Genomic DNA, 25,467 nt, shown 5'->3' on the forward strand with positions numbered 1-25,467 from the left:
TAGTTTTGATGTGGCCTCTTCTTTATATCTTTAGTTGCAGGGTTTCTGTTCAGCTTTCAGATTTCAGGTGGTTCTCAATGATGATTGTTCTATAATTTTGATGTGGTTGGGATAGATTCCAAGTACCACGTTTACCCATCCGTCATCTTGACCAGAACTGCAACACACTATGTGTTGATTTTGCAAGTTGGAAAGAACTTATGACCATAACAATCACTTACTAAATATTTGTTAACTTGGTTTATGTTTATGAATGGCAACCTTGCTCAGTTTGTTAAAGAATTATGATAATGAGAGGAGGCCCTGAGTTCTATTGCACTACTGGAAAACTGCTCAATGCTATGTCATTTTTAAAAGTATTCTTTGTCAAAAAAGGAAATTCGATATTAGTATAAATGCTATTTGACTAGCAAGTTTATATATATATCACTTATATGTAATATATAACTACATAAAATGTACATATTTATGTTTTATATATTTATAATTTATACATAAGTATATATGTCTTGCACTGCCCTACTAAATGAACAATTTGTTTGGCCAGTTTACCACAACTGAGCAAGGTCCCTGCCATTTCACATAGATCTGTGGCTTTAACATGCATGTCACCTTTCTTACCCATAAAAATTTACCTTAGCAAGGAAAACAACAATCCGAATTCCCCCCTGCATAAAAGCTGTCCCATCCTTCTCTTGTCCTCTTTTCTGACTAGGAAACAGCATGGTAAGTGCACCTCAGCCCACTGCACCACTCACCACTTTAGCACATAACTTGCTGTCTGACCTCTGTTCTAGTGCATTTAACATTCCAATATTCTCAGCACAAATTAAAAACAGAATTCTGATTTCAACCAACCAGATAGAATAGAATTCTGATTTAATCACACTTTCATTGTTTTAGACTTCAGGGTTTTTCCCACTTAGAATTTTTTTTAAAGCACCCAAAAAAACATAATGCCAGGTACATAACATAATATTCAAACAAAATATTCAAGTTTTTTCACATATTCTATAATGAATATGTTACTTTTACAAGCAAAAAGTTGTTAACATGTTACTACAAATACTCACTGACAAAAAATCACATTCAGCATAGAAAATGTGGACTACATAAATATACAAAAAAATTAAACATGACATTTTCATCACCCAAAGATAACACATCAACATTTTGTTGCTTTTCCTTCTAATCCTTTCCATATGTGTATATTTACATAACTGAGATCATAACATATATACAAGTTTTAAATCCTGCTTTATTCATTTACCTAATGATTTTTACTTATTAAAATTATTCTTAAACATAATTTGTAATAGCTATATTTTATTGAATGTAGTTTAATTTACTTAGCTATTCCCTTTTGAACAGTTAGCCTACACTTTTTAATATATCTGTATTTTTTTTTATTTATTTTTTTGCTAATACAGATAATGTCACTATGGATATCTTTGTCCATAAATCTTTAACCACTTTTTTTTTTTAAGTGGCATTACTGGGTCAAGAAGCACAAACATTTTTAAGACTTTTTTTATATAGTCAAATTTTTTTTCCAAAAAGAAAAAGACAGCAACAATGTACAACCCTATCCCCAACAACTACCATCAACACAGTGTGAAGGGACTCCCACTCACCGGCATATAGTTTAGATCCCTACACTGTGCTAAGCAGAGTGAATATAAAACATGAATTTGAGCAATTAATTAAAATATTTGATTGGTCATAAAGCAACATTCACTGTCTAATCTAACAATATTCTAAGTTTACATAAAAGTAATGCAAGGCTCTGGCCAGGGAGCTCAGCTGGTTGGAGCAGTGTCCCAATATGCCAAGGTTGGGGATTCAATCCCCTATTGGGGCACATACAGGAATCAACCAATGAATGCTTGGACAGGTGGAACAGCAAGTCCCTTCTTCTCTAAAATCAATAATAAACTTTTAAAAATGTGAAACAGTAATACAAAAAGAATCAGCACTGTCCGTGCCACATTTATCAAACCCTGTCAATCTGAACATTCAATTACAAAAAATATCATGGATAACAAAAATCTCTGCTTTTTACCCCAGATTTATTTTAAAGTAGGATAGAAGATTACTGTTATACTGTGTGACTTTAATTTATAACATGTATTTCTCTAAAAAAAAATTTGTATGCAAAAACTGCTGACACTTTTGGCAATATTTGCTAGCATTCAAAATAGTAAATTGCCATTCATTTCAAAACTTAGACCCTTCATTAATGCTTTTGTCTATGAAGCACATATATACCTCTACTTCCCTAAACTACTGGAGGTAGTAAAATAACTTATGGGGTTGGATTTAAATTGGTTCAGTCTTGCCTTGCTGTTGCACTTCGGCAAAGACCCGATCAATTCCCCATGTGAAAACAGAACTGTTAAGACTTATCCAATTCACTGGTCTCAAAGGAAATGAACATGACCATGGGGAAGTTCTGCTGCCTCCTTCATATCTGCAGAGGAAGTTAATAGCCAACATAATTCTATTATTTCACTACAATTCTTTTTTTTTAATGTTTTTATTGGTTTTAGAAAGAGAGAGAGGACAGGAGAGGGAGAGAGAGAAACATGGATGAGAGAGAACCATCCACTGGCTGCCTCCTGCATGCCCCCTACTGGGAGTCATGCCCAAAAGCGAGGCATGTGCCCTGAAGGGGAATCTCGCAGTGCACTGATGATGCTCAACCACCTGAGCCACACTGGCCAGGGCTCACTGCAGTTCTGAGGAGCTGATGTAAGCGTCTGAGAGGAAAGTATCTGGTAGTCCAGTCTCTCCAGAAAAGAGAGTAGGGAACCAAAAAATCAAAACAAAATGAAACAGCTAAGTGTAGTGCCCATTAAACCTACAGATCAGGGGACAACTCTCTCTGCGTGCTGGAAAACATTTCTGGAGAGTTCCCCACCTTCACATGCCCCAAGCACTGCTCCTTGAGTCCTGGCCTGAAGTTTCTCGAGAATAGCGGGCATTTCCTAAATTATGGGGCTGTAAGTCTCCCCCTCACACCCACATAGAAGGCAATTTGTCTTCTACAACAAACTATACTCTTATGCCATCCCAGGCTCTGAGGCATTTCTGTTGGCAAAGGGAAGCTAAAGGTAATAAGAGAGGAAACACTTCCCTAACATTTACTTAACTTATTGTTCAGTGGTGAACTTAATGCTTTTATAACCCTTCAACACGCTGCCAGAATAATCCTCTGGGAAAACTCTTTCCTGAATTTCTAGATTTGATTCCTTTGTTTTTGAAGCAGTGCCTTGGCTTTCCTCAGGACAATCAAAGCTGTCTCTGAATTTTCCCCTCCCTCTACTCCTATATCAAACTTTCCTAGTTTTCTTTCAGGCTTTGGAACAACTATGATTAACTTGTGAACAATAACTTGGATTTGGGATTGGGATTGTTCTTCAAAATAGAGACTTCTTTAAGTTAGTTTCCTTTTATAAAGGCATCCCATTCTGTATAAAACAGTAATTTCCTTCTGTAAAAGAACTGATCCTTATTTTCAGACCGTATTTCAAACCAGACTACTCCTTAGCTGTTGAGAAAATATGAGTTTTCTGTACCAACTACAAAAGAAAAAATAAAACATGTCTACTTAAATTTTTTTATTAAGTGCTGATTAATTCAGCACAAGTTCAATTAGGGAAGTCAAACATGCCATACATTTCTTAACCCACTGAACAACCTTGATCTTAATCACATCCAACTTTACATCTCCTGTCGACGTTTTCTTCATTCTGAGTATTTGAACAATTTAGCGAGGAAGCTAGTATTTCCTGCAGGCTTCGCCAAGAACCCTAATTTTCCCAGGAAATATTCACTCAATCAATTAATTCCGTACATAGGTGATCAACATTGGCCGAGAGCCTGTGAGGGGTACAGAGATAAGATGAAAAAGTCGCAATGCCTGAACTCGAGGCTACCGCCGACTTAATTGAGAAAAGAGGGTGTGAACATAACTTTGGAATAAAGAAAAGTGCCATACGTGCAATGAGAGGGTAAAAAGTATTAAAAGAGTTCAAAGCAGATGAATTCACCTTTTATTCCACACACTGTACTTGGTACGGGCCTACTATGTGTCAGGCACTGTGCTGTGCTGGGAACTCGGCCATGAACAAATCAGACGGGGCCTCCGCCTCCCTGAGGATCAGTCGTTTGTATGGCTCCTTTGGGCAAAGATACACCCACAGTTTACATGACACCGTGGTATTTGGTCTGGAGGATTGGAGTGGCCTGCTATGTATGGATGGGCCCAGAACACGGTGCTTCCTGTACAGATGCCAAGTGAGGGGCACAGTGAGCATGTTCTCTCATGTCCCATGTGACGTGCGTGTGAACATCTCCACCAGCTGGGAAGCACTCCCAATGTTCAGCCTTTATTTTGTCATAAAGGTATTTTTCTGTACTGTAGCTTTGTGTGGTTTTTTGTTTGTTTGTTTTTAATATGTTTTTATTGATTTTTTAGAAAAAGAGGAAGGGAGATGGACAGATAGAAACACAGATGAGAAAAAAAACATCGATCCGCTGTCTCCCCCAGGCATGTGCCCTGACTGGAATCAAACTGGTGACCTCCTGGTTCATGGGCCAATGCTCAACCACTGAGCCACACTGGCTGGCCTGTAACTTTGTTTTTGGGGCATGTGAATGCACGAAAACTATGTGCCTTAAAAGGACTTCCTGTCTGCAAGTCAGGAAGATTTCCTGCCTTTCCGCCCCCTGGGAAGGACTTCCTCACCAGCCCTCCTTCACCAGTCATCACCCTCAAGTCCTCTTTCTCCTTCCTGAGCACAATAAATTCACTGCAATGTATTTAGAACAAGCTGTATTTATTTACTTTCAAAATACTGTTTACCACCGATACAAAATTGGTTTTATTGCTTAGTTGATTTCTTTTTCTATCTGGGAAACTTTTTCATGTTCTTGGGTTGGAACGGACCACATCATGACTTTTTCCATCAATATCAAAGGAAATGGTTTTTGCTAAGAGGCAATGCTTTTAGGAAATAAAGGTGTTCAGGAATTACAGTAGTTACCTGAGGGAGGGATAGGGGAGCAGAATAAGGCAAGTACAGGTGCTGTAGGAAAAACAGAAGGGTCACTTAACCTCGGCTGAGAGGGCTGGAGACTTCTCAGAGGACACAGCAGCGAGGTGAATCAATGGATAAGGTCAGGGCAGGGTAGAGGGGATGAAAAGCAAGGGGAGGGGAGCATTCCAAGCAGAAGGAGTCGAGTGTGTGCAGAATTAGAGGTAGAAGCAAGGAAATGTGGGCTGGAAAGTAGAGTAAGAACAGGAGGATAGGAAGTAGTGAGAGTTAAGGTCACAGAAGTGAGTGAAAGCTTGAGTATAAAAAAAACATTATAAATTAGGTTACGGGTTTGGTTTTTATCCTCAGGGGAGTATTGACGGCTTGTAGGCAGGCAAGGGACAAGACTGGACTTGTGGCTTTCCACAATCGTTTACGCTGCAAGGTGAAGAGTGGCTGAAGAGGGGAAGAGGGGTTCAAAGGCTGTGGGGAAAGAGGATGGGGACCTGTGCTAGAGAATTATCAGGGGATCCATTTAAAAAATTAAAAATTACTTTTTAAGACATGGGTATTTTTAAAGATGTTTAAGAGGTAGAACTGACAGAACTTGGATAGTGAATGAGTTGGACTGGGACAGAATATAATCCCTTACACATCTTTGGAATCCATTATCTGCCCACTTCTCTGTTTCCCCAGTGCCTCTGCCATAAATAAAGGAGGGAAGGCTGCTGTCCAGATCTGTGACTTGTACAGGCGAGTAAGTGACGTTTCCGATGACAGGAAATACATGAGTGGTTTGCTGTTGCTGGCTTTTTGTTGTAGTCGTTTGGTTTATTTTTTAATCCTCACCCGAGGATACTTTTTCCATTGATTTTAGAGAGAGTGAAGGAGAGGGAGGAGGGAAGAGAGAAAGAATCATCACAGTGAGAGAGACATGGATTGGTTGCCTCCCCGCATGTGCCCCAATGGGGGCAGGGATAGAACCTGCAATTGAGGTACATGTCCTTGACCGGGAATCGAACCCTCGACCCTTCTGCCCGTGGGCCAGCACTCTAACCAGTAAGCAAACGGGCCAGCGCTGCTGTTGCTGTTTTGAGGGTGGCAAGGGATGGAGGGAGGGTATCCTAAGGTGTGGAGCTAATGAGCTGGGGTGGACATAAGTGGAACTCGAAGAAAGACGTCTAGTAGGCAAGCAGCAAGAAGGCGGATTGCTTAAGAGCGACTTGGGAGGCAACAGCAGAACTGACTCGAGCAGACTGTCAAACTACAGCAGGAAGGCCGGGAAGGGTTGGGGCCGGGGGGGGGGGGGTCATAAGAGATCAACCAAAGGACTTATATGCATGCATATAAGCATAACCAATGGACACAAGACACTGGGGGGTAGGGGAGGCTGGGGGAAGATAAAAGGGGGGGGGGGAGACATATGCACTACTCTTTGTAATATTTTAAGCAATAAAACCAAATTTTAAAAAAAAAGAACTGACTCGCTATTCAGAAGGGGGCCTCAGGCTGAACCCTAAAACCACCACATTTGAAGGGGTAGCAATTCCTCATTCAAAATCATTCACATTATCAATACTACTAAAATATAAAAAGAAAAGTTCAAACACAAAAAGAAAAGACCGAAATTGATATTCCAGGGATGGAATCAAACAGATTTGTTTTAAATGAGTTTCAGAATGTCCCTGCGTTTCACACACATCTATCTTTCAACTGCAGTTTAGAGCAATCAGACACATTCCTCAACTGCCGACTCCTTCGTGATCACGGAGCCTTTGATCAGTGACAGTCATCATGCTGTCCACATGGGGTCCTGAAAAATGAGAGGAGCAGCTGGCATCCATCCTTCAGTGATTTTACCAGAATGGGCAGGGGCAGGAGGAGGGTGAAAGGAGAGGCAAAGAAAGTGCTACCATAAATCTAGTTCCAACAAATACACCATCCAAAGTTAGCGTATTCACCTTGGGGTTCTTCCCAGTTCTTTCGGCAACTGAAGAACCCCTTCAAGCAGCCATGTGCAACTGACAGCTCAGAGGGGTAGGGGGTACATACAGAAGTGGAGCTGCAGGACACCAGCCCCCCAGGCCCAGGTCAGTAACCTGCGGAGCTCTCTTCTTCCAGGATTCAGAGCCCTCGGGATGAAATGCAGCTCTCCGCAGTACCCACGTCTTGAGCACTTAATGAGGGTGCAATCATTCAGATCAACTTAAAGAACGTTGACACCTACAGGCTTCACAACCCTCCCCCACTCCTGGAGTCTCAATCGGGTCAGTCAAGCATACAAACCGATCCTGCTGCCGGCAAAGCGCTTCCCTTCACTGCGGAGCCTCAAATGTAGAGAGGAAAATGGAAGTGACTGGGAGTTATGGCACCAAAAAGGCCAAATGAGCAGAGAAATAATCAACTCCACATGAGCCACTTCAGCCCCAACACAATGAAGGGCCTAGGACTAACCCCAGGAAAGGTCGCTGAGATCAAAGGTCACAAGCAGAAAAAGGCAGCAGGGAAGGGCTGCTGGCTGCAATAGGAGTCAATGTGGTCCCAATTACACACCAAAGAGGAGGTCTGAGCGAGCGTGGAGTTAGGGCCAGTCACAGTATTTGTATGTTTCACAAAAAAAGTCAAGTGTTCCTGTTCCACTCTCTTTCAAGGAGATATTTCCTCCTGCTTCCAGAGCACAGGAAACCAAGAACTGTGGAGATAAGATAATTCTGGAATCCACAGTGAGTCGTACAGGAGCCTTACAAATATTTACAAGCACAGCTGCACACAACCGGTGAAATTCTACGAAGTGCTTTGGGAGCAATTATCAAAAAGACAAAATGCAGCAAGTTGCAAGGGGATTACTTTGCAAGCATCACAGAGTCAACACTTGCCACAAATCCAGCACTCAGCAGATTTTCCAGTTTGTCATTGGAATTGGTTTCCTGGGGAAAAACAAGAGTTATGGTAACCACAAAACAAATGCTAAAAGCAACATTTTTAAGTTTGCTGAGAACTAGCTAAACCTGAACAGACAGCTAAAGAGCCAGGCAGACACTTGGCTAAACTTCTCTGATAAAGAATGAAAAGAAGGAATATGAAGACACGTGAAAAGAGCTCCCGATAAGTGTTAGGTTATAAAATTAATACAGCTGTTAGTAAGTCCAGTGCTTTGTTTAGAGCTCACCAAATGAAACACATTTTCCCCGGGCAGTTACGAAAGGGGTTTGGTTTTAATAACAAGGAAATAAAACCTCAAGGAGAAACTCATTTCCATGAAGTCTATTCTAATACACACAAATATTTAGGAAAAAGCAAAATGAGAAGAATTAGAAATTTCTAATAAACTTGAGTCAATGCTGGTTGAGCAGTGGACCCGTCACAACTGTTATGCTACCTGCTGAGTTACAAGGTCCCTAGAGACCTGAAACATGGCGATACGAGTTTCCTAGCTTCTTCCATCTTTTAACCTGGCTGCATAAAAATAACTGAGAGTGTCTAGATTTCATTGGGGCCCCTGCTTTGCTCAAACTGGTGATGGGTATTAATTAGGTCAGACACACTTCGTCGCCGCTGCTGGAGCACCATGAAGAGTGGCCCTGCATCGATAATGGGACTCCACGCCCCTTTATGAGCTGACATACAAATCAACCACAGATGACTAGATAGTTCATAATCACCACAAATGGATTCATGAGTCTAAAGGTAAGTAAAAACACACACTGGCCTGTGTGAAGAAAATTTGCATCCCAGAAAACTTGGATAGGAAGTTAAAAATCAAAGAAATGATCAAGATACAATGTCTTGATGAACTAGGAAGTAGAAAAACAATTCAATTAAGATCACAGGATCTCTGCAAACAGCACAATACAGCATGAAGGTTTAGTCCAACTGGGGGAGCCTGAGAAGCAGTTTCGGCCTTAGTTCTAGCCTGTCCCAGAAATGAAGCAAAGCTCGCTGGAACAGCTCTGCTGGGTGGCACGTTGCTGCGTTGTGACATTACACTGGACCATAGTAAAAAGATGGCCAAAGGAAGGATTCAACGAGGATTCAACTCATCCAGGAGACGCACAGGTACACTAGTACACACCACACATACATACACCATGCGAAAAAACACAGCAGCAGAGAGAGCCAACCTAGAAGAGATGCATTATTACACGGATGCTCCTCTGTGCAAAACTTTTCTGAAAATCCTTTGTTAATTATTTTCAGTGCCAAGGTATAAGCCAGGCATAAAAGCCATTCTCATTATGTTATGGTAACACCTGATTTTTAACCCCATATAGTTAGTTTTAACTCCAACATTATCACCTGATATATTCATTAATGGCTATTTCCAAAAACAAACAAACAAAAAATCACGAACACCAAAAGAAAAGTGTTAAGTGCCATAAATAATCCCAAAAGAACTCCAAATTTCTAGGCACAATTATAGCAATGTGAGATTAACCATACAGCTTCCAAGGTGACAGACTTCCTGAAATATACAATGCTCACTTAGATATATGTCCTTATATATTTCTTAAATTATTCACATTGCACTATACTCATGTTTCCTATGTACACAACGCTAGCCATACCTCAGTCTGTAAAATCCGTTTCCATACGCTGACACATCCCTACCTCCTTGTGGCCAGACCCTTCCCTTCAGCCTTGTCAGCACTGGCTTCCATGCACAACGGGAGGGGGTTGTTTTGGTTTTTTGGTGGGATTTAGAGGAGAGTTTTAACTTTATTCTGTACATAATGTCATAAAACTTGGGTCTTAGACTTTAAGAATGCCATGGGTTGGATTCTTTGCTTAATTTTCTAACACCTCTTTTTCCAACTTCTGAGATAGATGATGAGCAGAGTTGGAATCTGCAGCCTACTAATACAAAAAGCAGTTTCTCATGCACTTATCAACAAAAATGCATTGAGTGGAGACAAAGTAAAACATGAAAATAGAGACTTTGATTTCATTTCCTAAATCTCTGACATCTTAACTCTTGGAGTATCCACATCTATATCGATAGCAATATAGATAGATACATATATTTGAATTTTAAACTTTTGTGAGATATAAAAATGTTTCACAGGGGTCCCAATTTTTAAAAATATTATTTTAAAATATATATTTAATTATTAAATATATTTAAAATATTTTTTAAAAACTTATAGTTGGTGGTTTAAAGTTTTTGTTTTGATAGTCTAAATTGATATATTTCTTTTTCCTGGAGAATGTCATGTAGAACATTTGCTAATTTAGTATGGCTTACGTTCTGCCTACAAGGGGGGGAAAATGCTACAATTTTTTTCAACTTTAGAATTCCATAACAAGCATTTTACAAGTGCTATGCTTAAATGAAAACACACACACACACTTAAAAGCTTGTATGCATCTCTTATCCTAGTTTTGCCTCATCTTTGGCAAACTCCAAAAAATGACTGCACTAATGAAAGAGAAAAGGACCCAGCAAAGGTACTCAAAATCAAAAAAATTTCAGCTCTAGAAATTAAATCAAAAGCAACTAGTTCAGCACTTCAGTTTGAAAGCAATAAAGAAATGTTCACACACACACACACACACACACACACACACACACACAAGCACTTTAGATGGTTTGCTCAGTAGTTAGAGCACCGGCCTGCAGACCGAAGGGCCTCAGGTTTGATTCCAGTCTACAGTCATGGGACCAACAGTGGGTAAATGGAAATCTCTACTTTTAGGATTATTATAAGGAATTGTAGCTAAAACGAATAATATAGACTTCCTTCAGACACTTATGACAAGAGATCAGCATTACAGACTAAAATGTCAGGGTTGTTTTTTTTTTGATAAGGAGTTTATAAAAGAACTTATAAAACTCAATACCAAAAACAACAACAATCCAATTAAAAATTGGACAAAGGACCTGAACGAACACTTCTCCAAAGAGGACATATAGATGGCCATAGACATATGAAAAGATGCTCAGTGTCACCAATGATCAGAGAGATGCAAATTAAAACCACAATCAGATATCACCTCACACGTGTCAGTACGGCTGTCATTAATAAATCAACAAACAAGTGTTGGTGAGGATGTGGCGCAAAGGGAACCTCGTGCACTGCTGTGGGAATGCAGATCGGTGCAGCCACTGTGGAGAACAGTATGGAGTTACCTCAAAAAATTAAAAATGGAACTGCCTTATGACCCAGCAATTCCACTTCTGGGAATATATCTGAAGAAAACAGAAACACTAATTCAAAAGAATATAAGCACCCCAATATTCATTGCAGTGCTATTTACAATAGCCAAGATGATTTGGAAATAGCCCCAATGCCCATCAGATGATGGATAGATTAAAAAAAAAAAAAAAGCTGTCGTACATTTACCCAATGGAATACTACTCAGCCATAAAAAAGGAAATGTTACCCTTTGCGACCGCATGGATGGACCTGGAGAGTATTATGCTAAATGAAATAAGCCAGTCAGGGAAAGACAAATACTATATGATTTCACTTATAGGTGGAAACTAATGAACAAAATAAACTAACAAACAAAACAGAAACAGACTCATAGACACAGAGAACAGACTGACAGCTGTCAGAGGGGAGGAGGACGGGGTCTGGGTAAAAAAGGTGAAGGGATTAAGCACCCAGCACCCACCCACACAAAAACTTATAGACAACAGTATGGTGATCGCCAGAGGGGAAGGGGGGGGTGAGAAGAGGTAGGAGAAGATAAAAGGGGGATAAATGGTGATGGAAGGAAGACTGCACTTGGGATGGTGAACACACAATATACAGATGATGTACTATAGGACTGTACCCCTGAAACTACATAATTTTATTAACCAATGTTACCCCAACAAATTCAATTAAAAAAAACAGAAATATCAGGTTTTTTACGGTCCATAGTCATGTTTCCTGCTACATGACATGAACTTTTGTGTAGTCAAAATCATGTAATAGCAAGCTGTGTTAAAACAAAATTCTACCACCTAATGCTATTACTGAGTGGGAAGATAACTCTCGGAGGGGTTTTAAATATCCATGAAGAGAATTGGTTAAATTAACTGGTAAATAGTTTTATAGATTTCCTTAAAATCACTAAGTCATCTGTCCCACCTCTTGCCAACACTTTTTTTTTGAAGTCCTGAATTTGGTATATAAATATCTAAGAAAAATCAAGCACATTTTTAAAGCAATCTGCCACAAGGCTAATTTAATTTATACATACATGTGAAGTAAATCTGTCATTCCCTGTCAATCTCAGGCAATATAAATGTGCTCATTACTTGGATAAATAACTAAGTTCATCTTTATGGTAAGTAGATATAAAGCAAAATGTTATGCAAGTATTTAAATCAGAGCTCCCAGAGAAAGACTCAGTGTTTCAGTCAGTAGGCCTCCACACAAGACAGTAATGACACATCCCCAGTGGTAACTGTGGGTCACGTGGGATTGACTGGGGGAGGCAGGACTCTACATGCAGCATGGAAACCCTGGCCAGTTAATTCCGACACTCGACTCCACCCTTGCCTCCTGCTTCCACTGAGAGAATAATTGGTTTGTTTGGAAATATATGTATATTTATGCATCTTACCAAACATCTGTCATGAGATTAAATATTCAAAGAACAACAATAGCTACCAAGTAATAAGTTTATGAGTGAAAGATTTTACATATATTGCTACCAATCCTCACAATCTTAAAGACATATTATTTCCATTTTACAAATGAAGAAACGGAAATGCAGAAAGCTCCGATGGCCTCTCCAAGACTACACAGCTAATAAATGACAGGGGTGAAATCTGAACACGCAGTAATCCCCCTACTACACATGGCTTTCTAAATAAAAGTCCTCTTCAGGGCTTTTACAGGTTTGTTCTTATGTCCATTGATTTCGGTGTGAATCCCCAGCCACTTCTCATTCTGAAAAGATTCTCAACCCTATCAGGTTTTTGTGTTTTTTTTCTCTATTTCAGTCCACAGATGGATTTTTAGAGGCACGAAAATCGGGTTTTTTTAAATGTCATTGTTTCTGCACTGCTGAAACTCAAATTAGTGTCAGTTTACTCTGAATCATCAGGCAAACAATGAAGACACGCCATGAAATTTCAGTGCCCAATCTCATCTGTGTTTTGGGATCATATATATGATATGTGAAGGTCTAATGATGTTACAGAATACGGTACAAATAAAGTTTTGAAACAGGTAAAAAGAAAAGCAGGAGACGTGAATTACCCTAGCTCATGGCAGCACAATGTGCCAAATTTGAAAAGCACGTGACACAGCAGATGGTTATGCAACACTAGGAACACATGTACTGTGAAGATCCCACAGTACTATGGTTTAGCGACAATTAGTAAAGATTAATACACACATACATTTCATTGCATGGTTTTAGTTTTTCAGCATTATATATCTGGGTAGATTTCTAAAGGGATTGGCCCACAAAATATTGGTCCAGTAGTTAAAAACAAGTTCATTATTAAAAGGAAAAATGTTAATCATACTTAAAATTAAAACACTCAAATCAAATAGACAAGTGAAATATAAGATAAGCAAAGTATCTTCCTACTATTAAACTCAACATTTAAAATCTTAAAAAAATTTAAGATTATTAAAAGTTTGCATCTAGTTCATTTTGTACATAATTAAATGAGATTGTAATAAAACTTATTTAATAGATACTAGGAATTTACAAGAAGTTTTCCCTTTGAAAAAGTTAGCAAAGGGTTACAATGACAGTTATCCCTTGCTTTTAAGAACATGTTAATAAGGTGAGTTAGAAAATACATCTCTTATAAATGAAATTTTATTTTCCTGGTATTAAACTGAAGTATGTTTATATTGAGTTTGAGGAGATGAGACAGAGAGAGTAACAAAATTGAAATCTAGGGCAAGAAAGTTTAAGATGGTGTTTAGTTGTTTGGGGATCCAAGAGTTTATCCAAAAGTTCACCATTAGCTATGACATACAGCACTCAACCTAACTGCTCTCTGTGCTGGGAGCCACATGCTGGCCAACCCAAGAGCACAAACATAATCCTAGCTTACTCCCACATTTATAGCTCCCCCAAAGTTTAATCCATACTCATTTTGACTCGACAGTCTCTAATTTAGCTATATCACATTTTGTCAATACCAGCCATCTTGTAGATAGCAGTAGCAACAATAGGAACAGCAGCTGCTCATCTTCAAGAAGCACCTACCAAGAGCCAATCACTATTTGTGGGACTAAATGAGATGACCCACCAGCCCGATCAGTTACTATCCCCATTATACAGATGCGGAAACTAAGGCAGAGAGGTTGTATCACTAGGATACGACGGGGTCGGAATTTGACCCCAGGCACTCTAACTCTACCCGAAAATTCCCAGGTTAACAAAATTCCACTTACAGGAAACTAATTCATTCTCCATTCGATCTCTTCATTAATCAGGAAATCCCATATGCTAAATTTATTTCAAATGGGGGAGTGGGCTTCCAGTCCTATATTCATTTCTATTAAACAGCATATGAATAATAAAGAAGAAATGGTCTTCTTTCGTTGGACTCAGTCCTGTATGTAGACTGATTTAAAGTGTTGCCAAGGTGATGGCCCCTGTGAGGTTGAGACGGCCCCTGTGAGGCTGGGACGGCCCCTATAAGGCTGGGACGGCCTCTGTGAGGCTCAGACGGCCCCTGGGAAGCCGAGAAAAATACCACGTGATCTCACTCATTTATGGATAATAAGGACCATTATAGACTGATGAACAAAAATGGATACAGAGGCAGAGCAGCATTGAACAAACTGTCAAACTACAGTGGGAAGCCTGGGGAGGTTTGAGGGGGTAGGAGATCAACCGAAGGACTTGTATGCATGCATATAAGAATAACCAATGGACACAAGACTCTGGGGGGGTGGGGGAGGCCGGGGGAATGTCAAGGGGGGGCGGGAAGGAGACATGTGTAATACTCTTTGTAATACTTTAAGAAATAAAACAAAATTAAATTTAAAAAAATAAAATAAAATAAAGTGTTGCCAAGAACAGCTGGCATATTCCAGTCACACACTCAATGGCGCAGATATGCCATTACAAATATGCAAATCAGTCATATAGTTAGAAAGCAAGGGGTTAAAAATGCCTTAAATTAAAGACAAGGATTTCAAAGAACTCAAAGAATGAAGAGAAAAATTATTTATAGGATAAAAATTCTACTATACTAAATATAGAACATCAAAGAAAACCAAGTTCAGAAATATGTTAGAACATGAATCAAAATCTCTAAAATTTCAAATTTTAATCATGTAAAGGCTGCTGACACAGAAATATTATTTAAAACCCATTTAATTATAACCTAAGAAAACAGCCTACAAATGAATACGTATCAGTCACTATAGATAAAACTACATTACAGACTTGGTTTATATTTGGCAATTAGAGATCTGAACAAGTTTTCATTCTTGTCCAGTTTTTCTCCTTTCAGATAAAAAAAAAACAAAAAACCCACAAAACTTACTGACAAGGCTCATCAATCAGTAAGAGGGCCTGGTTCTGATATTATACGAGCTCTGTCAACCTTAATCAAATCGCCTGCCAGGTCGCAGATAAGTAATGATTTGCTTAGGCTTAGCGAGGCCAGAGTTTCCCTTCTGTAGTATATACATCTCCAGAGTGAAAATAAACAGCCTCACACCTCGTACTGGGAGCTGGACTCTGTTGCTATTACAACTCAGTCTTCACTCCAACAAAAGAGGAGGAGCAAAACGTGCCTTTAAGAATATCTACTTTTCTTTCTTTCCTCCTCAAGCTGGCCATCAAACTGGTCACGAAACCATTTTTAAACTATTTCTCTGAACAGTTAACAACAGTTCTAATCTACACTGAAACACAAATTAGCTATCATTAAATGCTTTAGAATTGGCATTTATTTTATTCAACATATAGAGTGATATAAAACAAAAGAGAAATAGTTAACAGTTGCCAAAAGTAATACTAAAAGAATCACTTAAAACTGCAAATCTTGTCTTCCTTTTCTAGCACCTCTGGGAAATGAAAAACAGACTGCGTTTCAGCATCACCTGTCATGTTTGGGATACAGGGGTACCATGGAGCAACTGTTAAGACAAAGAGCATATCAATGTCGCTTTTATATTCATCCCACAACTAATGACACAAATGGAAAATGAGATTTATTTCTAAAAAGCCATCTTTGCTATTTTCCTTACTCTACATATAACTGGAAAGAAATTTCAAACTTCATTTCAGCTGGAATATACTGTTAAAGAATTTCTAAGCATCCAAGTACCTGCTATAAAGAAAGGTGTTAGAAAGGATTCCTGTAGCTAGGAAAAAATAAGGAAATGACCTCTTTAGAGGAAAGAGAATTAAAATACAAGACATCGTGGCTCAATTGTACCTTAGGCAAAGTTCACTTCGATATTGTCCATTAGGTCAATAGAATCCAGAATGCAGTTGTGGTTTACAAATGGCAAAGACAAATGTGCAATTTCGAAGCACAAATGTGCAATTATAGCCTAAATTAAGTTTTAGAAAACTACCATTTCAAATAGCCTGCTTTTCCAATCATAGAGGGACTTTAAAGTCGACCTCACTTTGAGCTGCATTAAAACTCTTGTATCTGATCCCAATGCTCAATCATTTATCTTGTCTTCCTTTTCTAGCACCTCTGGGAAATGAAAAACAGACAAATTGCACATTTGTCTTTGCCATTTTCATGAAAATTTTACTATCTCGTGCATTTATGGTAAATAGCAAAAGGGGGGGAAGAAAAATGCATGTAAAACACTCTGCAACATACAATGGGCTCTATAACAGTTATTTAAGAAATGATCAATATCAGAAACAGAGAGAAGGAGGTTCTATCTATCACCTAATATGTGATAAATAGAACCATGAGACAGGAAGTGTAATTGGACTCATAACTGCTCTCCAAGAAACTAAGTGAGCACAGGGAATGTCATGGTCCCTCGGGTGCCCGACTGTGCATGCCACACAGACCAGGGCAGTGTGCTGCTTTCCCAGGCCTCTGGGTGCAACACCTGGTAAGTCTGAAGGGCACCCAAATAGGCATGGGCCCTGCTTTGCAAAAACTATAAATATGTCCCTCCTTTGTCACCATATTATTTCTTTATTAAATTGCCCAAGGATACCTGCAGCACAGTCACTCCGGTAGGAGCAACTGACACAAAAGATGCTAGTATTGCTCAGTGAATTAAAAAGAACTTTTACAAGTGAATGGGGACTTTGCCTACTAAATGTCACGTGAAAGGATGTTTTTCCCAGAAAAATCACATTTCGACACAAATGGGAGGAAAACCCTAACTTGCACAAGTAAAAAGATTCAACACTCGGGGCCTCTTTCTTGGCTGTTAAAAGCCTCAGGAGTTGGAAGTGTGGTGCCTGTTAATTTGATTCCATGCTCAGCTGACATCTGTAACCACAACTAAGTATTCTGTACATGGTCTAACTAGCTAAGAAAACATGGATCTGATCAAGCGTTCAAAGGCTTGTTTACAGATCTGATCATGTCCTTACTTTCCCCCTAATAATCTACCGATCTGGAAGAGAAATCCCCAAATAAGTAAACCACTGACAATTTTTCTTTAAAAGAATTTCTACTGGTGTTTGCACGTGGGGTGAAATGCAGCCTGGACTTACAAGGCTCACATTTAGAAACCCACTCTGGGAGTTAGCTGCAAGACTCCTGCTAACAGTAGTAAGATGTATGTAGTCAAATCCCTGAGCTAAACTTTACTTGATGCCACAAAGCATTGCTATCGAATGCCTGTACACGCTGTATTGTATGATTAAAAACCCCAGTGTGGCTGCTGTCATAGTAACAAATGTGAAATTATTTTAAGGCCTAACCACTATGACAATAGCTCTTTTAAAATGCATCCTCGAACACAAAAGAAATAACAAATAATGACAAGTGTGTTTGCTAGCTTAATAATGGGAGACCACAGTTAACAACCCATTTTGTAATAACTCAAAATCGCCTTGAGTTAGCCATGAGATGAAAAACACTTAATCTAAAATGCATGATAAAAACTCTATGAAAGTCCTATATAGGCTACAGTCAAAAAATGAGAACTGCAATTTCTTTTAAAAGACAAATCCAACTAAAATACAAAATAACCTAAAACATGAAGATTAGAGCTTAGAATTGGGAGCTCTGGATAGAAGTTTGATGTGTTTTTGTTTTAATTTCAAAAAGGACTTGACCATAAAAAAGAAAGTATGCCCAATTTTCAATAAATAGGAAACAATAACTGATTAAGAGATCGGGAACTCTCTAATCAGATTATGACTTGACAATATGTTCTTAAACAGAAGTATATATTTAAAATTAGGTTTAAAATAATCCTCTTCACTGCAGAACAAAACCTGTAATTTCATTTTAGATGCATATCCAAGATTTAATGGAAGAAACAATCAAACGACCTTGTTCAAGAAGGTGATCACAGTAAGATGAACCACTGAGGTAAATTATGGAGACAACGTAATAGTAAGAATTTACTGTGTTTCTACTCAAGAGTGTAGTAATCTATTGAGAATTATAAAAATAACTTCTCAGTATTCAGCAGTCCCAGGATCTGCAATACTGCTCAGGATCTGCTATACTGCTCAGATACTTGGACACCAAATTGAAATCCTGATATATGAGTTGTCATTAAAACATGCTAACATGTAAAAATCTAATTTCACGGCAAGGGTGAACAGTGATTTAGATTGGTAATATGATGTTATTTTACTGGTGCTTAAAAAGAGTCAAGAGCACCTTTTCTACAAAACTGTACTGTCGCATTCATAGTTTCATTCAGACATTCAGCCTCACCTGGCCGTCTTATAAGCCAAACTTCAAACTTCTTCCCATATATTGCAAGCTATGTAATATCCAGGCAAATAATGAAGTTCAACTCCATTTTACAGGTAAGGATTCTTCATACCCACTCTTCTGCTCCTAGTCAACAATCTGAGAGGAACCGTTTACATGACTGGAACAGAGGTACGTGCTAAACAGCACGCCCACCCCAGCTGAAACTGTTCTCTAATGCTTACTGCCTCTTATTCCCTGTGTTGTTATTTTGTTATACACCCGCCCTGAGGCCAAAACCATGAAAAGAAGCCAAAATAAATGGGCAGGAAAAATGTCTTATCCCTAGCTTATGATGCTATTTTTCTTTTTATTGGAATAAAAGAGGCTGCCAAGTTCTGATGTCACTGCAGTAATTTTATGGCCTGATAAAAGCAGTATTTTATCCATTTGAACATTCGTCTCTGTTGCCAACTTTACCTCCAACCAGACAGTGTGTAGGATTACTCAACTGAACAGATATCAAATTATAGTAAAATAGAGAATAATAATTACTTTTACTCTGATACCATAAAAAGCCAGTAACTGTCAGACGTTTCCCTGGCAAGAGACAGAAGCCAGAATGTACTTTTCAGTCCCTATATATCCAGGAGAACTCCTGTAATTCTGAGTGTTTGAAGACAAACACACGAAACATGACATCAGCTCTCTGGAGACATTTAATGTTGCACAGAACAAAAATGCACATTTTAAATATATAAAATTGTTGCAGCATCGGTCAAGCGTTCCGGTAATAATGGCACAGATGTCCTGGTAGCTGCAACAGTTAACTACTTTCCCTTCATCTCTAGTTTTCTTTAATCTTCGTTATTTGCAGCTGTGGTATACCTGAACTTGGCATGGAGAATCACCGATTTCAATGGACTTTTTAAGAACAAAAGTGTGTGTTGAAATCATCCATGGATCTAGAGGAGACAGTTTAGCATCTTGCTACTCAGTGTGGGCTGCCCAGTGTCATTCGCATCATCAGAAGCTTGTCAGAAAGGGAGAATCTTGGGATTCATCCTAAACCGACCAAATCAGCAATAGAGAAAGCAGGGTCTGGTCACGGGAGGAATGCACTGTAGCTGCGGACTGCAGAAGCACCAGGTAGTAAGGAACCGTGTACGCCTAGCGAAGACCTGGGCTTTAATCAATGAGTGATTCAGGGTCTTTGAAGAAATCGGTTTTAAGAGCAGTCACACGATCAGATTTATGCTTTAGGAAGGTCATTACTCTGGCAAAATGTAGAATGGATGATTTGGAAAAGAGAAAACCAAGACTGGAGACAGGGAGATGAGGCAGTAGCAGGTTAAGCAGGAGTTACGACTATCATTTTGTCTCACATTCTGAATCGCCTCTCAGCCCTCTCAAATTTTGAAAAGAAGGCTGGAGAGGTAGGATAATGGAAACAGAAGAAAGAGAGATCTTAGAGGTTACAGGGAGGGTACAGAAGGCTTTATGTGTAAACAGAAGTATAAAACAGTGAAAACACAGTCTATTTTTCTGCTTTATAGAGAAATTATTATTTTGATTTGGGATTCTATACTCCTTTCAATCACTCTAAATATCAATTATTAACATAAATAATTAACATATATTTACAGACACAAAATGTGTACATGGTTAGATTAGATAACTATGATTAGATTATATCCTCAGAATATAGTTTCATTGCTTGGATAAGTCACTGACATAGGCTTTCTCTTCCCATATGAATTATTTCTCGCTCTTGAAATTCAAGTGTAGAAAAGTCTGGATGGAGGAAAAAACAGAGACAAGAGGTACATTTACTAATTTTTACTTTATATATAACTTGTTGTAGGGGAGAATAAATAACTAGGTCAACAGAGGGCTTGAAATAAATTCTCAGATGTACCTATATACAAAGGGAGCAAATTCCAAACTTGTCAGTATCATCATTTCTGATACCAATATACTTAGAATGCTGGGAAAAAAGAATCTCCGACATTTACTTATGAGTGAAAAAATAAAGAATTAAATTAAAGTGAAAGAGCCGGCAGGTAGAAGCAGTCCTCAACTTTATACCAGGGTTGGTGTGAGAAAATGTATTGACCTAATGGCTATTTGAAACGTGTTAAAACATTTTCTCCCCCCTTATGTATCCGGTGGCTACGTAGACACCCATAAAGCCTATTTCAGGGAGTCTTAGTACTGCAAAGGCCCTACAGGTCGTGAGGTCCAATCCGTCACGGAAGGAAGCGATGCTTTCCACAGTCTCTTTGGCAAATGCCACTAGAACATGTCTAGTTATAAGGAGCTCATGCCACTTCCAGCGTGCAATTTCTGTCATGAGGCAGCTCTATTTGACAGACAGTTAGCTCTTCCCTCTTTGGAAAAAAAATCTGCACCTTTTGAGCGCCCTATGGAACAAAAGATGCATCATATATCACCATTTCAACTCTCCCCACCCCCACTGAAGTCTTGGCCACTGGTGGTCTGATTTAAGAAGAAAGGGGGACAACTCGCCCCTCTGGAATGCAGGGGAACCCATCCCTGCACATGGCTGGAAGTGAGGAAGGAGCTCCTGTCAAGGAACTATGAATAATAGATTTAATAAAATTACAAATGCTGAGGATACAATGTCTCCTGAGAGAGAAAGTGGCTTGTGTTCAAGCAGACCATCCAGAAAGTCCTTCAACATTTCCAAGAACAGAAATATTATTCATCTCAACCACGGCTCCCTCCAAAATTTCAATGAAAACAAAAACTTCTGATTCGTCAACAGCATCTTGTATTCTTGTTTCACTGTTTGGGGAAATAAATGGTATTTGGCATATTAGGGAATTCCAACAATGCAAACAAATTTCTAAACACAAAGGCACAACCTGACAGTAACTGTGAAGGTCATACAGCCAGTTGGTATAAGTGGGCAGTCCCAGTCTTCACACTCTTCCCGTAGTACAGCATACTAGCTCCATTTGGGGGGATTTTTTTTCAAAATAACATTGTGTTTTTCATTTTCTTCTAAAAGATATTACACTAATGCTGGGGTGATGGTCATGTCTGTGCAATTCTAACTATTGATTATTGCATTAAATCCTAGAAATGAAGGACATAAGGTGACGTAGATAGTCTTTCTCTATTTTGAGGCTCCCTCCATTCCCTTCTAAAAACAAAAAGTAAAATAAATGCAGTTATCAAAAAATCTGATTTATGGAATTGTAACTGTAGGTAATGATATCACCTTCGGCCCGTTTTTATGTATAAAAATAAGGTCGTGGGTATTTTTCTAAGCTAGCCACTGGGATCTGATTTTCTAATACTTTAGGCAGAAGTATTGTTATTTTCCCCCCACTGACCATGTGCCAATAAAATGAACTGCTATGGATTTCAAAACACAAAAGATGCTACAACAATGTAAAAGGCATGTCTCACCACCATACATGATGACAGATGAATCCCTCAGACACAATGAGCAGTGCAAGGAACCAGATATAAAAGAACACATACTGTCTGCATCCACTTTTATCAAGTTCAAGAACAGGCTAAACTAATCTCTGGTAAAAATCTCATCTGCAGAGAGAATAGTTGTTGCTCGCAGGGGACAGTGGCGTTGTCTGGGAAGAGACCCAGGGAGCCTTCTGAGGCAAAGGAAAGGCTCTATATCCACCTGGGCACCGGTACACAGGTGTGCGTGTATGTAAAGCCTCACCTAGCTGTTCACTTAGTGTACATTAAATGGATGCTTGTGTACATCTCTGTATTACATCTCGATTGGAAAAAAATGCAACACATTGTTTCCAGGTGTGTTTTAAGTTTCAACTGCAAAATTAAGAAAACTGTAGCACACGAAAACTTTACAGCAGTTACATATGTCCACACTATCACTAACTTCTGAGAACTCCTCATTAGTTAGTACTTCCAAGAAATCACTTCTGGATCGAAATAATAGACTCCTGAACAGGAGGAATTACTAGAAATACCAGCAGCTCCCATTCACAGAGGTTTTACCATATGCCAAGCGCTTTACTTTCATTATCTCTTGTAATCCCCCAACAGTGGTTAGAGATACTATTGTTATTATCCCCATTTTGTAGAACAGAAAACCAAAGCTTAGGTCAAGATCACTGTGCAAGCTCACATAAATAAAGAGGTGAGCCAGCCTGTAACAAGAATAGCTGAGCAGCAAGCTAAATGTCAACTTAATTCTCTTGTTTGTATTAGGGTACTATAAAAAACCAAGCACACAGTTACAAGCAACAAAACATGAGCAGAATATAAAACCTTAAGTTTAATAACATAATCTGTATTTTTTTTTTGTCTTCTCGAATAAGGTGTAAGGAACTTTTACAGTTCCTTAAATTCTAGGGTTAAAGATACATCACTGGCTCTCGCGAATTGAAGTCCCTACTCACATTCCAACTGATATGTAGAAAAAAAATATTCTTTGGGGTAGCTTTGTATTATCTGTGGCTATCAAAATACATCACACAGCAAAGAAACTGAACAACCTGTGAACCAAGACAGGCACAATGCTAACCACAGTATTTACTCCAATTCATTCAAGAGTCCTTTCAATTTGGCCATACTAGTAGAAGGCATGCCCTGGATTAAGATGGGAAAACATTTTTAAACGTATTCTCTAAAAGGCTTCTTTATTTTCTAAACAGTGTATTGTGGGGAGAATTTGGTAGGACTACATGGTAATAGGACGGTAATACATGATATACAACATGATGTTAAGCAGGGACAAAATATCAAATTAACCATCAAATAAGCTACTGCACTCTCTGCATTCCATGAAATGTACAAGCAGTGGAATTCAGATTCATGTTTATTCTCAAAAGATGAAAATCAATTAACTATGGCATCCAAGATTCAGAACTACTCTTCCTGGAAAAGTACACAAGAAACAAACTGGGCTAACATTTTGAAAAGTGTATCCAAAAATTATATTGGGGGTGAAGGGGGGCGAGGGAGGAAGATCCACTAATATTTCCAAAAAACCTTACCCCAAAAATGTTTACAGAATATTTTAATAGATATATTTTCATTTACTTGTGGCCGCTAGCAAATCTGCAAAGCAATTCCTTAAAAAAAATACTAGAAATCAGAAAGGTTTCTTAAAAGACAACAGAAAAGAGCTACACCCTAAATGAATTTATACTCTATAACAGAACAGAAACACAACAAAATCATATAAAAACAAAAGAGCAAACTAAAATATGCCTATTCAAACAAGCATTTCACCTCTGCAAAAAAATGATTTGCTTCCCATAAAAGTCAGATTTAGCTCTCACTTCAAAAAGCTATTGAAACAATACATCCACCCTGGCAGGCAAGACCAAACTGTAACACAATTTTACATGTTTATCAATAGATCATTCAGAGAAAACTTACCAAATCTGCAACGTGTGTATGCTTGTGCTTCGGAGGGAAAGCAGAAAAATGACTTTCTGTACTTAACAGTGGCGTTCACTTCAGGGCTAAGAAACACACCGCCACAGTCCTGCTTGCAGGAAAGTCCTGACTAGCAATCTGCCTTTGGGTTGGGCTCTTCTCTTATGAGATAAGCTGTTAAGTCATGCCTTGATTTTAGATCTGCTAACATATGGAGTCTTCTAATGTAGCCTCTCTCCGCCCCCTCCCTCCGCTCCCCCCTCACGGCTGCTCCACTCCCTCTGCACACACACACACACACACACACACACACACATACAAAAAAGGCACTGCAGGGCAGAAATTCCTCAGGTGCTCGCTAATGGAATTCCCAGGGTCTTGGAGCCGCTTCGGGGATCAAGAGATCTCATAGCCCCTGCTGGGGTAAGGAGCAGCGAGTCTGTTCCATTTAATCAAATACAGAATGAATTTTCAGCTCTATTCACTAGCTTGTCTCCAGGGCTCTCAAAAGGCACCAGGCAGCTAGAATCACACACATGTGGCTCTTTTAGGCAAGTATAATTAGTTTGATTTTAAAAAGCCACATTAATAATATCACCTCAGGACCATTATTCAGGGGACAGATGACAATGATACTGTATGTTTTAAGCCTGACAATGGGGGAAAGAGCACAAACAATGAAGGAAAACTTGGAGGATTAAAAAAAAAAACACACGCCAGTTTCTCATTGAATTGTAATCCAATATTTTTAAAGTGACATTAAATATATTCCATACACTTCATTTTAATTGAAAAATATCAAGTCAAGCCCTCCTCCCTATTATCTTGAAAGTGAATCAGTACCTTATATACAACAAAAATGTATAAATGAAATGTTTATAAATAAAGGGAATGTTTACACACACAATATAAAAATTTACATAAAAACAATAAAACATTATTCTCAAATGTCTTATTTGAGAATAATCCAAGATAACAAAACTTCTTAGGGAAGAACACCAATCAAAAACTGTAAATCAAGTCCTTCAAAGCAATGTATTTAGCAACCAGACTCCAAATTCCCTTTCTAATCTAATTAGTTGCTATTAAGTGGTAAGATCATCTGCCTAAATACTACCTGGTGGACAACTCATCTACTCCTCTGATGTCTTCTTACCTACACATCTACGCAGTATAAGCGCTAATAACAAGGCAACGCCTAATGTAATTAAGTGTTATAAATAACAAATTTTTAAATTACTTATTTTT

General features: G+C 38.7%; 1 protein-coding gene across 5 annotated transcripts in view; it reads right to left on the reverse strand.

Annotated features, from left to right (window-relative positions):
- Window positions 1-25,467, reverse strand: part of CDON (cell adhesion associated, oncogene regulated) — a 75,396-nt gene that overhangs the window by 46,943 nt on the left and 2,986 nt on the right. The window contains exon 3 of one of the 5 annotated variants that reach the window (XM_059676687.1): window positions 24,220-24,393. The exons of 3 other annotated variants lie outside the window; for them this stretch is intronic. The gene's annotated coding sequence lies outside the window, so the exon portion shown is untranslated. Of the gene's footprint in view, window positions 1-24,219; window positions 24,411-25,467 lie in introns of those variants that run through there. One more of the 5 variants, XM_059676688.1, reaches the window with a different exon arrangement.

This window comes from Myotis daubentonii, chromosome 19, assembly GCF_963259705.1.
Source record: "Myotis daubentonii chromosome 19, mMyoDau2.1, whole genome shotgun sequence".
In the NCBI taxonomy this organism is placed as follows: Eukaryota; Metazoa; Chordata; class Mammalia; order Chiroptera; family Vespertilionidae; genus Myotis; species Myotis daubentonii.